We start from the raw sequence: 13,167 nt of genomic DNA on the forward strand, positions 1-13,167 counted from the left end.
AAGTATGGAAAGGAAATATCCCACTGGGCACACACTAGTTGAATCAACTCTGTTTCCACGTCATTTCAACTCAATTACGTTGAACCAACGTGGAATAGACACTGAATTGAAGTCTGTGCCCAGTAGGATGAAATAAAAAAAATAGCAAGTATAATTGAAATGGAGAAGTGTGATGACATGCCCTTTCAATAATGACACTCTTGATGTGGTATGCACATTTTTTTTTTTTAAGTCTGGTTCTTCGTCGCAAGGGTTCACAGGAGAGACCGATAGAAGGAGAGAGGGATAGAGAGGGACATACGGTATGAATGAAGTCTCTGTGGGCTCTGGGTCAGTAATGACAAGCAAATAGAAGGTCTGAAGCCACAAATGAGAACACAAACATTCAGGATGTGTGTTCCTCTGCCCCAGCCGTCAGTCAGCAGGGGGAAACTGCTGGAAGCCATTTCTACTCATCTACAACACATCGTTAAGTGTCAGCGGACATCCGAAATGTCAGTTATTCTTTCTCCGACTGGCTTTTTTAGCCGCGTCACATTTAAAATACTGTACAATAGCCTCGATTTCACAGTGACCTCGTTGAAATTAATTCATTGAAAACAGTATTTTGTTATGTAAGATTTAACATTAGCGTCGCTATTTAAGATGTGCTTTGGTTTGTTGACAGGCAGTGATGGTATTTTTCTCCCAGTGTGGCTGTGTTTTCTGTTGGGCAGCAGTGGGTATTCAACCCACATTCTGAACCAATCAAATGGGCGGATGCAATGGGTGACACCACCATGTCAACACCTGTACCACAAATCACCATGGCAACAACCGCATACAGACAACAGCGCTGTGTAACGTGTGTATTGTAACACTGTGTGCACAGGGCTACGGCACAGCAGCAACTCCCAACCAACCCAGAGCTATTTACATTTGAGTCATTTAGCAGAAGCTCGTATCGAGAGCGACTTACAGTGCATACATTTTCATACTGGTCCCCCGCGTGGGAATTGAACCCACGACCCTGCCGTCGATTCCCACAGGGGACCAATCTGGAACCAGTGCCATTGTTTTATTTTCATTGCTTAATTTTCCACTTCAGAGTAGAAACATTTAATTGCGATGGCCCTGGTTTATGATTTCCAATAACTCAATGAGGGGGAATTTGTTCCAGAAATCAGTGCCACATGCCTTATCAGTAATAGCCCTGTGGAGAACAGAACATGGAGAATGGATGGAGACAAATGGGGATAAGGGCATCTCCTCAAGCGTGTAGTGTATGACCACTTGGTTCAGAACCACACAAACATCTTTGGTAAAGACAAACATCTTTGATACAGAAACACAAGAGTCTTTCATATGACCTTGTTATTGAGGGCAGTGACTTCAGTGAGTCACATAAATATCCTATTTTAAGATAATAAGATTAATCTGTTGATTTGAATGATGCCAGTGTGCATTTGCATCTGTGTGTGTGTGCGTGTGTTTGTGTGTGTGAGAGTGAGCCAGACTGCAGGAGGCAATCACGCACACACAAACGCACACACACACACACACACACACACACACACACACACACACACACACACACACACACACACACACACACACACACACACACACACACANACACACACACACACACACACACACACACACACACACACACACACACACACACACACACACACACACACACACACACACACACACACACACACCGCAAACTGAGGAAACCAAGGAACTACTTCCCACAAGGCAATAATGGCTGTTTTATGTTCCGGAGCTGGTCTCCGCCTGACCATGAGTCTGTTTCTTCTCCGTAGCACTAGTCTGCCACTGCGTCCCAAATGCGTCCCTATTCCCTACTTAGTGCACTACTTTTGACCAAGGCTCACAGGGCACAGGTCAAAAGTAGTGCCCTATATAGGGTATAGGGTGCCATTTCGGACGCATCCTGTGATTTTCCCCTTGACTTCCTGCTATTGCTCTGCTCTGCCTGGCCCTGCCGCTCGCTCCACATAGCTGGGCATGGCCTAGGCCCTCGATCTGGCCTCGAAAAAAGCAACACAACCAAGAAAGAAGACCTCAGATGAACTGATAATTGTGTCGTTTTGAATTTAAACCCGGCGGGCAATGTGTGTGTGATGTTCACTCTCCCCCGTCTAAAAGCAGAAGGTCAATTCTAACCACAGTCAGCCTTCTCTCGAGCCACTAAGACTTTTATATAGTCTAAGTGCCTTTTTGTGAAAGAGGACACTGACTGTATGGTATAGCTGTGTACCAATAAGATGGCTGACTAACTTGGTGCGAGCCCTACATATTGGTTCYCACCATATACGGTAGTTGAATACAAAGAGACCTATCAAGAGGGCAGGCATAATATAAAGGACAAATGGCGGATTCCATAATATCCTGTAGAGTAGCTTGACTGGCTGAACCACAGCCCAGGCTCTGGGTCTTACAGGCTCTGCATGATATTGCTTTGGCTTTTCTATTACTAGTCCTTCCCTGTAATCAACGAAATGCAACGCAAAAATAGAAACACTATTCATATGTAACTTATTGCCGTCTTCCCTATTTTGCTGCAGTAGCCATCATTCACAGAATAGAAGAAGAAAATAAGAAGTAAACAAATTACATTGAGGAATGTACCATTGGTTTTGCTTCCTGATTCCCACGGCCGGAGCGAGGCTGGAATGCTATAGGCTGGGCGCACGGGCACTGATGTGAGGTGCTGTATAGTATATTAGAGGTCAGTAGATTCCCCAGCGCTGCACTGTTCTCCTCCTTCTCCTCTCATTAGAAACACATCCATCTCCCCGTCCACCGAAAGCCCAGACCGACACCCTGCCATTAACCCTTACCCTGCTGTTACAAACCCTTGCACACACTCGCACGCTTACATTTTCAGCCACTCACGCCACCGGCAACAACGTAGAGGGAAAGTAGTGGATTTTGAAGGGAAAGAACGGCTTGTTCATGAATTAAGTTGAAACGAAGTGGTTTGTGAAGAGAAATCACGTTTTTTCTGTTCTTGGCTGTGAATGTGGTCATTTGGGATTAAAGCGCCACTGAAGGCAATAAACAACTTCTCTGGTAGAAAGCAGTCCTATGTGGCATCGATGTGAGTCAGAAACATTTATTCTAGTATCAAAATGTACGACAAAGTGTAAATAGGATAATTTTGTTTATAAAACTGTCCAAATCTGAGTTTTGTTAGTGAGTTCGTCATGACTTACTTGAGGGCTGGGTTTTGATTTCGCCATTGCTCACTTGCCCACTAACACAGGATACACAGCTGCAGTGATTGTGCTCTAGCCAATCATACCGCAGAACACAGAGACAGTGAGACAGACCTGCCTATCAGGGCAGAGGATCTGGCTTTGTTAACATAAGACAACATGCTGTTAAAAAAAAGGTTACTTGAGAAATACTGCACCCAACACCTTACCTAGATCAAATCAAATCTAATTGTATTTGTCACATGCACCGAATACAACAGGTGTAGACGTTACTGTGAAATGCTTACTTATGAGCCCTTTCCCAACAACGCGGTAAGACAAATTGGCTAAAAATATAAAAGGAAATAGTAACACAATAACATAACAATAACGAGACTATATACATGGAGTACGGGTCAATGTGCAGGGGTACGAGGTAGTTGAGCTAATATGTACATGTAGGTAGGGATAAAAGTGACTAGGCAATCGGGATAGATAATAAACAGAGTAGCAGCAGTGTGTGTGGCGTCAATATGCATGTGTGTGTGTGTGTGTGTGTGTGTGTGTTGTGTGTGTGTGTGTGTGTGTGTGTGTGTGTGTGTGTGTGTGTGTGTGTGTGTGTGTGTGTGTGTGTGTGTGTGTGTGTGTGTGTGTGTGTGTGTGTGTGTGTGTGTGTGTGTGTGTGTGGTTTGTGCCGTGGCGTCAATATGCATGTGTGTGTGTTTTGTGTGGTGTCAATATGCATGTGTGTGTTTTGTGCGTGTGAGCGTATGTAGGGAAAGGGGTTAGTCAGTTGCCCAACTGAATGCATTCACCCGAAATGGGTCTTCTGCATTTAATCCAACCCCTCTGAATTCTTAATCGACGTCCACGTCTTCAGCGCCCGGGGAGCAGTTGTTGTTGGGGGTTAACTGCCTTGCTCAAGGGCAGAACGGAAGATTTTTCCGCCTTGTTGGCTGCGAAATTCGAACCAGCAACCTTCCTGATTTTTTTATTTTTATTTAACTAGTCAAGTCAGTTAAAGAACAAATTCTTATTTACAATGACAGACTAGGAACAGTGAGTTAACTGCCTTGTTCAGGGGCAGAACGACAGATTTTTACCTTGTCAGCTCAGGGATTCGATCCAGAAACCTTTCGGTTTTACTGTTTCAACGCTCTAACCACCAGGCTACCCTGCCGCCCCGCAGATGACAGATTTCTTGATTTATCTTAGATTAATTCTGACTATTTTGAGGAAGTGTTGTTGCTATGGTTTCTCAAGAGGGACAAACAACAGTATAACCACTTTTTTTATTTCAAGCAAAGGTCTATTAAGGGAGTATACAAGCACAGTCGTTCGCTTTTCGCCTAGCCGAGTTCTGCTAGGAGCAAACAGAACCTAGACTGCAGGCGTCTTAAGACAAGGTTTGTTCTTTCCCCCGAAATACATATTTTCCAAGTTGGGAAAGTATTGCAACGCATGCATCCACACACACACACACACACACACACACACACACACACACACACACACACACGGCAGGACAAGATGCACCTGGTCTCTTTCCACAGTGGAACAGTCATAGTGACACTGCGCAGGTTACAGACACTGAGGCCTAATAACAACACTAGATTAAAGCCATGGAACTTGGGTGCGTAGAACTGCTGCACAGAAACACACTGCTCTGTGTAAAGCCTACACACTATAATGTCAATAAACTGGGCGACTATGTGAAACCAAACAAAGAAAGCTATGATTGCATCTAAGGCATTTACCACCCTCAGAGCAACGTCTAGGGCCATGACCTAACTGAAGGCTGTAACATACTGCGGACTTAGTTACAGCACGGCGGTACTAGGGTTCTTGAAAGAGGGCAGAGGCTGGTATAGGTGCCTACTCACACATGCCCAACGAAGGCTCTCTCTCTCTCTCTCTCTCTCTCTCTCTCTCTCTCTCTCTCTCTCTCTCTCACTCTCTCCTGGTTTCCGTTAACGTGGACCGTCTGTGTCCGATTAGACCTTGATGGCAATAACCAAGGCCTGTTTTGAAAAACACTCTCAAAGAGCCCTTGTGGAGAAAAAGCCGTTAAGGGAAAAGGAAGCATAAGTTATTATGACTCTGGTCTCCGAGCCCAGGCCGCAGTGTGCGTGTGTACGTGAGCGTTCATGTGCGGCCCACATGTGTTGTGTTTACCCGTGAACACACTGTGATAGTTTTACAAAACTGAGGCATCCTAGTATGTCTTCCACGGAGACATGGAACGGGGAAAGAGGAGACGAGGAGAGAGAGAGAGAGGAGAGGAAGAGAGGAGAAAAGTGGATGAAGACGCATATCTCTAAATCAATTCTTACACCGAGAGATTGTTTAATAATTCAAAACAAAAAGGTTAAAAAAAGCAGAGAGGGTAGTAGGGTGAGGAGTGGAGCCCCCCCCCCTCTCTCTCTCTCTCAATTCAATTCAATTGACTTTAATTCAATTCAATTCTAGAATTCTCTCTCTCTCTCTCTCTCTCTCTCTCTCTCTTCTCTCTCTCTCTCTCTCTCTCTCTCTCTCTCTCTCTCTCTCTCTCTCTCTCTTCTCTCTCTCTCTCTCTCTCTCTCTCTCTCTCTTCTCTCTCTCTCTCTCTCTCTCTCTCTCTCTCTCTCTCTCTCTCTCTCTCTCTCTCTTTCTCTTTCTCTTTCTCCAGCTTTGTTTTCCTTTGTTGTTGTTGTTGCTGCATCATATTTCTGCGCCTGAAAGACACTAGAGCATGCACAGGCCTTGCGCTCGCTCTGGCAGTATTCAACAAACTTGAACATCTTTGGCTAGGGGATCATGTCAACACAATGGAGAGGAAGGGAGAAAAACTTGAAAGGGGGGGAGGGTATGGGAGGAAGGGAAAGGGGAATGCATGGGAATGGTTAAAAGGGGTAGGAGTATGGGAGGAGAAACTGGTTAGCAGTACTGGAGAGGGAGAAAAGGGTAGTCCGTAGGCACGAGAGAAAAGCCATGTGGATGAGGTGAAGAGTACGCGGTTATGATCGGTGGCATCACTCCTGGCATAGAGTGGGGACCAGTGGGGGGAGCTGAGAGGCCTTACTGCCACCCCATGAACAGGACTGTTGCATCATGGTTATCCCACTGTGATCAATACCAGAGTGAGGGGGGGAGGAGTTAGAAGGTCATCTCCGGGTCCTGAATGGCCAGCGGACACAGGTTCAAATACAATTCAAAATCTGGCCTGGCCTTAACGGACCAATCCAAATGGTCCCAAATCTGCAAATCCACTCTCATCTGGTACTCCAGACAGGCTACAGCAAAGTATTTGAAAGATTTCAAATATTATTTGAACCCAGATCTGATGTCCAGATGTCTGCAGCTGGACTGACTGTCTCTACGGGGTTATAAACAGACAGGACACCCACCGCCATCCCCTGGTTCAGTTCCACACACAGCCTGGGAAGTCAATGTGGCACTGTACGTGTGACGTGACACGTAACATGCGTTAATAGTCTTTGGTCTCTGTGTTCCTTTTACACATATCAAAGTGTGTTCAGGTATGTGTGTTTTGAAAATCCATTGTGAAAATCCTTGGTATGGTGTCATGTTGTCGGTTTGACTAAGACATACAGTGTGTCTGTGTGTTTATGCCATGCTCATGTTCAGACCTCCATCTCCCTCCACATGTAGTCAGTCTCTGAGGAGGGAAACACACAAAAGCTGCACCAAACAACATGTGAACCCCCGACTAGGGTTCAGTAACCCTCCACAAACACTCTCCCTCGAACAAAACATCTGCAAACAGACCAAGCTCTTAACCAACTCCGTCTCTCTCGCTCTCTTCTCTCAAATGCCAAAACACACTTGTGGGTGTCTTAGCCTTTTTGTTCCCAATGCTAACATTTTTAAAGGGGAACCACAGAGCCAGCCCTGGGGGCTGCTTCATGTCTGTTAGCATCATATAGCCTGAAAAGACCTTTATCTGAAAGCAGAAGAAAAGACTCCAGTCCTCTGGCACTCTGCTTGGCTTTACTGCGGTTTTCCTGAAAAGATGAACAAAAGGTCCTGTATAAAAAAACGAGCAGCTCTCTAATGAGCTCCCGACAGCTTAGCTTACGGTAACCTTTCCTCAACCAACCTGGCCCTGGTTCATAGGCCTAACATTCAGGCTATAGTCAGTGTCTTTCTTTTTCGACTAGGAAACGTTTCATGGCTCTTGGGTGCTCATATCTGTCTGGGTCGGCGTACGGGTTTGTGTGTTAAAGAAGGAGGATAGAAGAGGTTTCTAGACAGAGATGGAGACGAAAATCAGGACATTTCTGGTTCTAGCTACAGTTGAAGTCGGAATTTTACATACACTTAGGTTGGAGTCATTAAAACTCGTTTTTCAACCACTCCACAAATTTCTTGTTAACAAACTATAGTTTTGGCAAGTCGGTTAGGACATCTACTTTGTGCATGACACAAGTAATTTGTACAACAATTGTTTACAGACCAGATTATTTCACTTATAATTCACTGTATCACAATTCCAGTGGGTCAGAAGTTTACATACACTAAGTTGACTCTGCCTTTAAACAGCTTGGAAAATTCCTGAAAATTATGTCATGGCTTTACAAGCTTCTGATAGGCTAATTGACATCATTTGAGTCAATTGGAGGTGTACCTGTGGATGTATTTCAAGGCCTACCTTCAAACTCAGTGCCTCTTTGCTTGACGTCATGGGAAAATCAAAAGAAATCAGCCAAGACCTCAGAAAAGAAATGGTTCAGTCTGGTTCATCCTTGGGAGCAATTTCCAAATGCCTGAAGGTACCACGTTCATCTGTACAACCAATAGTACGCAAGTATAAACACCATGGGACCACATAGCCGTCATACCACTCAGGAAGGAGACGCGTTCTGACTCCTAGGGATGAATGTACTTTGGTGCAAAAAATAGAAATCAATCGCAGAACAACATTAAATGACCTTGTGAAGATGCTGGAGGAAACAGGTACAACAGTATCTATATCCGCAGTAAAACGAGTCCTATATCGGCATAACCTGAAGGGCCGCTCAGCACGGAAGAAGCCACTGCTCCAAAACCGCCTTAAAAAAGCCAGACTACCGTTTGCAACTGCACACGGTGACAAAGATCGTACTTTTTGGGAGAATGTCCTCTGGTCTGATGAAACAAAAATTGAACTGTTTGGCCATCATGACAATCGTTATGTTTGGAGGAAAGAGGGGGAAGCTTGCAAGCCGAAGAACACCATCCCAACCATGAAGCACGGGGGTGGCAGCATCATGTTGTGAGGGTGCTTTGCAGCAGGAGGGACTGGTGCACTTCACAAAATAGATGGAATCATGAGGGWGGAATATTATGTGGATATATTGAAGCAACATCTCAAGACATCAGTCAGGAAGTTAAAGCTTGGTCGCAAATGGGTCTTCCAAATGGACAATGACCCCAAGCATACTTCCAAAGTTGTGGCAAAATGGCTTAAGGACAACAAAGTCAAGGTATTGGAGTGGCCATCACAAAGCCCTGACCTCAATCCTATAGAAAATGTACTATGGATACTAGGGATGTACTATGGAATATACTGCTTTCTTATTCTTGACACTTCTCCCAGTCATATTTAAGGTTAGAACTACCTTTTAGTGTTCTGATAGTTCTAGCTTGGAGTTGTATTTTTATGATAACATAGCTACAGTATTTCACCTTTTAATGTGTATAGTATTGCTTACTAGGTGTTCCCATTCAATTTTGTAACCACTCCCTCTTCCAATTAGGGCTAATTGGAAAAGCCTTTCAAAAGAGGACATTGTGTTCTTTTTTTTTGTACTCCCTGACGAAGGCCGTGCAGCCGAAACGCATGGGTTTTAAAAAAAACGTTGTTTCTATTGAACATGCCATACTAATAAGGGCATTTTAATTAATTATATGAAGAGTGCCTTGGTCCTCCTTTCTTTTTGATGACCTATAGAAAATTTGTTGGCATAACTGAAAAAGCGTGTGCAAACAGGGAGGCCTACAAACCTGACTCAGTTACACCAGCTCTGTCAGGAGGAATGGGCCAAAATTCACCCAGCGTATTGTGGGAAGCTTGTGGAAGGCTACCCGAAACGTTTGACCCAAGTTAAACAATTTAAAGGCAATGCTACCAAATACTAATTGAGTATAAGTAAACTTTCAACTGTATATCAGGGGGTCCCGGACGTGAGCCTTTGCCCTTTAACTTACAAACCACAATGGACACACACACATACAGGACACGAGTGGGGTGAAACACCCCCATGTCTACCCCAATAACATATCCTTTAGAGTGCAACAGCTTGCACCACTGAGGGAGCGCGACATGGCCCGGCCACCACTGTTAGCATTCACAGGTTGATGATGAATAACATGGGCTTTCTCTCTGAGGCTACGCAGCACAGCGCTAATGATAGCTAGCCACAAGATTACCACAGGTTAGATTACAGAGGGCTAATGCAATCATACAGCAGTCCTAACAATAATTTAACCATCAATGAGATAATTCACTTCAGCCATTACCCCATTTTCATACAATGCAAACTTTAGTGGCTATAGTCCCAAAGATTTGCTTACAGAACTTACAGCATAAACACAAACACAAACGCACATGCGCGCACACACACGTCTTACTATACTTTTTGGGGACCAACAATTTATTCCCATTCAAAATCATATTTTCCCTAACCCTAACCTTAACTCCTAACCCTAAACCTAACCCTAACTCTTAACTCTTACCCTTGTTCTAACCCTAACCCTAGTTCTAATGCTAAACTTAACCTCTTTGTTGGTTTACCATTCTTGTGAGGACTTCTGGTACTCACAAGTATAGTAAAACATGTACACACACACACAGACACACCAGTGGAGGCTGCTGAGGGGAGGACGGCTCATAATAATGGCTGGAACAGAGTAAATGGAACGGCATCAAACACATGGAATCTGTTTGATGTATTTGATACCATTCCAGCTATTCCGCCCCAGCCGTTACCACGAGCCCGTCCTCCCCAATCAAGGTGCCACCAACCTCCTGTGACACCCACACACAGCACACTCCAGGCTAAATTACGCTGCGGTTTACATAACCCACAAATTAATCAAAATAATATTGTTTTCCTTTCCTTTCATTAAAACAAAGGAGATCTCTTAAAAGCCAGGCATGTCTTCCCTGGGATGCGGTTGTCCTGCCCCGAAGGGTACGACATTGTGTGTGTGTGTAGGAGTAGTTTGTTATGTGTGCCGTGCTGGGATGATCCGGGTCCAAGTGGTATTCCGGAATTCCAGTCCTATACTATCAATACCAGAACAGTGTGACGGGGAGCAGCGAGAAAACACACAAGTGGACTGTTATTCCTGGCTGATTAAAACGTGACAATGTCTGGAGTGTTTGGAGGAGAGAGCAAAGGGGTGTAGAAAGATGGAGAGAGGAGGGGGAGGCAGACAACATAGAGAGCGGGAATGTAAAGCAGGAAGTTACCCTCTTTTAATATCACTTAAGACAGATTTTGGAGCTATATACTGTGTGCATAGCCCTTCAGCCTACTGTACTGCTCAGCTAGAACAAGGAAGATGAGAGATAACGGCCTAACGTAGCATACTGTCATATATCACAGACCCTTCTCTCACCCATGTCATACATTACCTCTTATCACACCCGTATTCCACATTAAGCCCCTATTGCTGCTCATCAAGCTGACATTTGACTCACACTCGCTCACACACACACACACACTCGCTCACACACACACAATATTAATCCCGATGTAGTACAAGTCGCTCACCACGTCTCACACACACACACACACACACACACACACCACACACATACACTACACACACACACACACACCACACACACACAACACACACACACACACACACACACACACACACACACCACACACACACACACACACACACACACACAACACACACACAACACACCCACACACACACACACAACAACACACGCACCTCTGACCTGCCTGCCTGTCAGCACATCAAAGGCTCCTTTGTCACTTTGATAGCCTGCCCCAGCCTCCATGGGAGGGTGTCTACCTAACAAGCCGAGCCCATGCCGACAGCCCCGAGCTGGGGCAGAATAGAGAACAATGTCCCCCTCCTGCAGCCAGCCATGGAGGACCGTTCACAGACACTTCTAATGAAATCCCCGTCTCCCTCTCCCAGGCCTTTCACAACTCACCCTCGCTCTCTCACACACACACACACACCACCACACACACACACACACACACACACACACACACACACACACACACACACACACACACACACACAACCACACACACAACACACACACCACACCACACACACACACACACACACACACACACACACACACACACCTCCCTCTCCCCTCCTTTCCTCCCTCAGCCCACAGTCCTCCTGACATATTTCCTCCATCGCTATCGTTCGTCCTTCAAGGACCCATTTATTTCCAATCACTGGATATCAGGGAGGAGGACAAAGGAAGATTCTTATTGAGTCTCTCTCCCTCTCTCTCGTTCTTATTCTCTCTCTCTCTCGCCCTCTTGTTCTCTCTCTCATCCTCTCTCTCTCTCACTATCACTCTCTTGTTCTCTCACTCTCCTCTCTTGTTCTCTCTCTCTCTCTCTCTCTGCAGAGTCGGAGGAGTTGGGTTAAGGAGAACAAGAAAGAGAACCACGTTTTGATTCTGGCTTCAGCTCGGGCTTTTCATAACAAGCATCCAAAGCAGAGTGTTTACAGGAAAGCAGAATGTTTTTGTGAGAAGGGGGCTCGAGGAGTGAGGAGGAGGTTATGAAATGCCAATGATGCTTCTCCTCTGTTGTTCATCCATTATGCATGTCTTTCCTAACCATAGAGACCACGGCAAACAACTGGAGAGAAATCATTTTTAACTCAAACCATTTCGCCTCCTCCTCTTCTCCTCCTCCTCTTCCTCGCCTAGGTAGAGATCGGACTGTTTGCGCTTCTCTCAGACTCGTGCATTCAAGCGAGAGAGTTTCTACTTTCCAACATTCACTTTGAGTATTGACTATTTTTTTTCCTACTCGTCTCAGACTCTCATTAACTCCCTGTCAGTAAAGCATGCTGTCGATGACGGATGGCTTTGTGTTTAATGTCTTTGTCAACACCTTGAAGAGGCGGCGGGTGTTGTGAGGAATGACCCTGAGTGGAGCAGGAAGGTGATTCCTGCTGGGGGGGCTGCATGGGGTCAAGCTTGGTCCAGACTCAGACCTGGAGTTCAAATAGTAGTTGTTTTCTTTCAAATACTTTGTGTGTTCGACCGAGGCTACCTGGAGTGCCCGATAGGTGGGGTTTGATTTGACTTCTCAATTCATTCCAATGTGCCAGGCCAACTCAATTAAGCACAGATTAAGTATTTGAAAGGAAACAGATCCTATTTGGGTCTAAGGTATGTTCAAAGATATGTGACAGGAAGCACTTCTGATTGGACTATTGCCTGACCTTGGTCTGGTAGATCCCCCTCTGGAGGTGAATAATGCAAACATTCCGAATAAGGCTTTTAAGCTACGTCTGAAATCACAGACGGCACAAACACACACACTAGAGGTCTTCACGGGTCCGATCGGAAATTCTTAACTTATCCCTCAGGTCCCTGTCGGGTCCTGTTTGTCATCGGGTGGACCCAAATGGACCGGACCATGGCTCTGTATAGTCTACAGCACATTTACTTTACGCTAATAAGGTGAATTGATTGACTTATGGAAGGCATAGCCAACATATAAAGACATATATGTTAACCAGAGGAGCAACTAGGCTGATAAACATCATTGTTTTGCCACTCTGGTCCAATCGGGTCTGGTCTAATTGTTCTCGGGTCCGTTTTTAACCCGTGGAGACCTCTAACACACACACACACACACACACATAGAGGCAAACACTACAAATCAAAGTTTATTCGTCACGTGCACAGGATACAGTGGGTGTTAACGGTCCTCTCCCGTCTCCATCT

Source organism: Salvelinus sp. IW2-2015, linkage group LG13 (assembly GCF_002910315.2).
Source record: "Salvelinus sp. IW2-2015 linkage group LG13, ASM291031v2, whole genome shotgun sequence".
NCBI classification, from domain to species: domain Eukaryota; kingdom Metazoa; phylum Chordata; class Actinopteri; order Salmoniformes; family Salmonidae; genus Salvelinus; species Salvelinus sp. IW2-2015.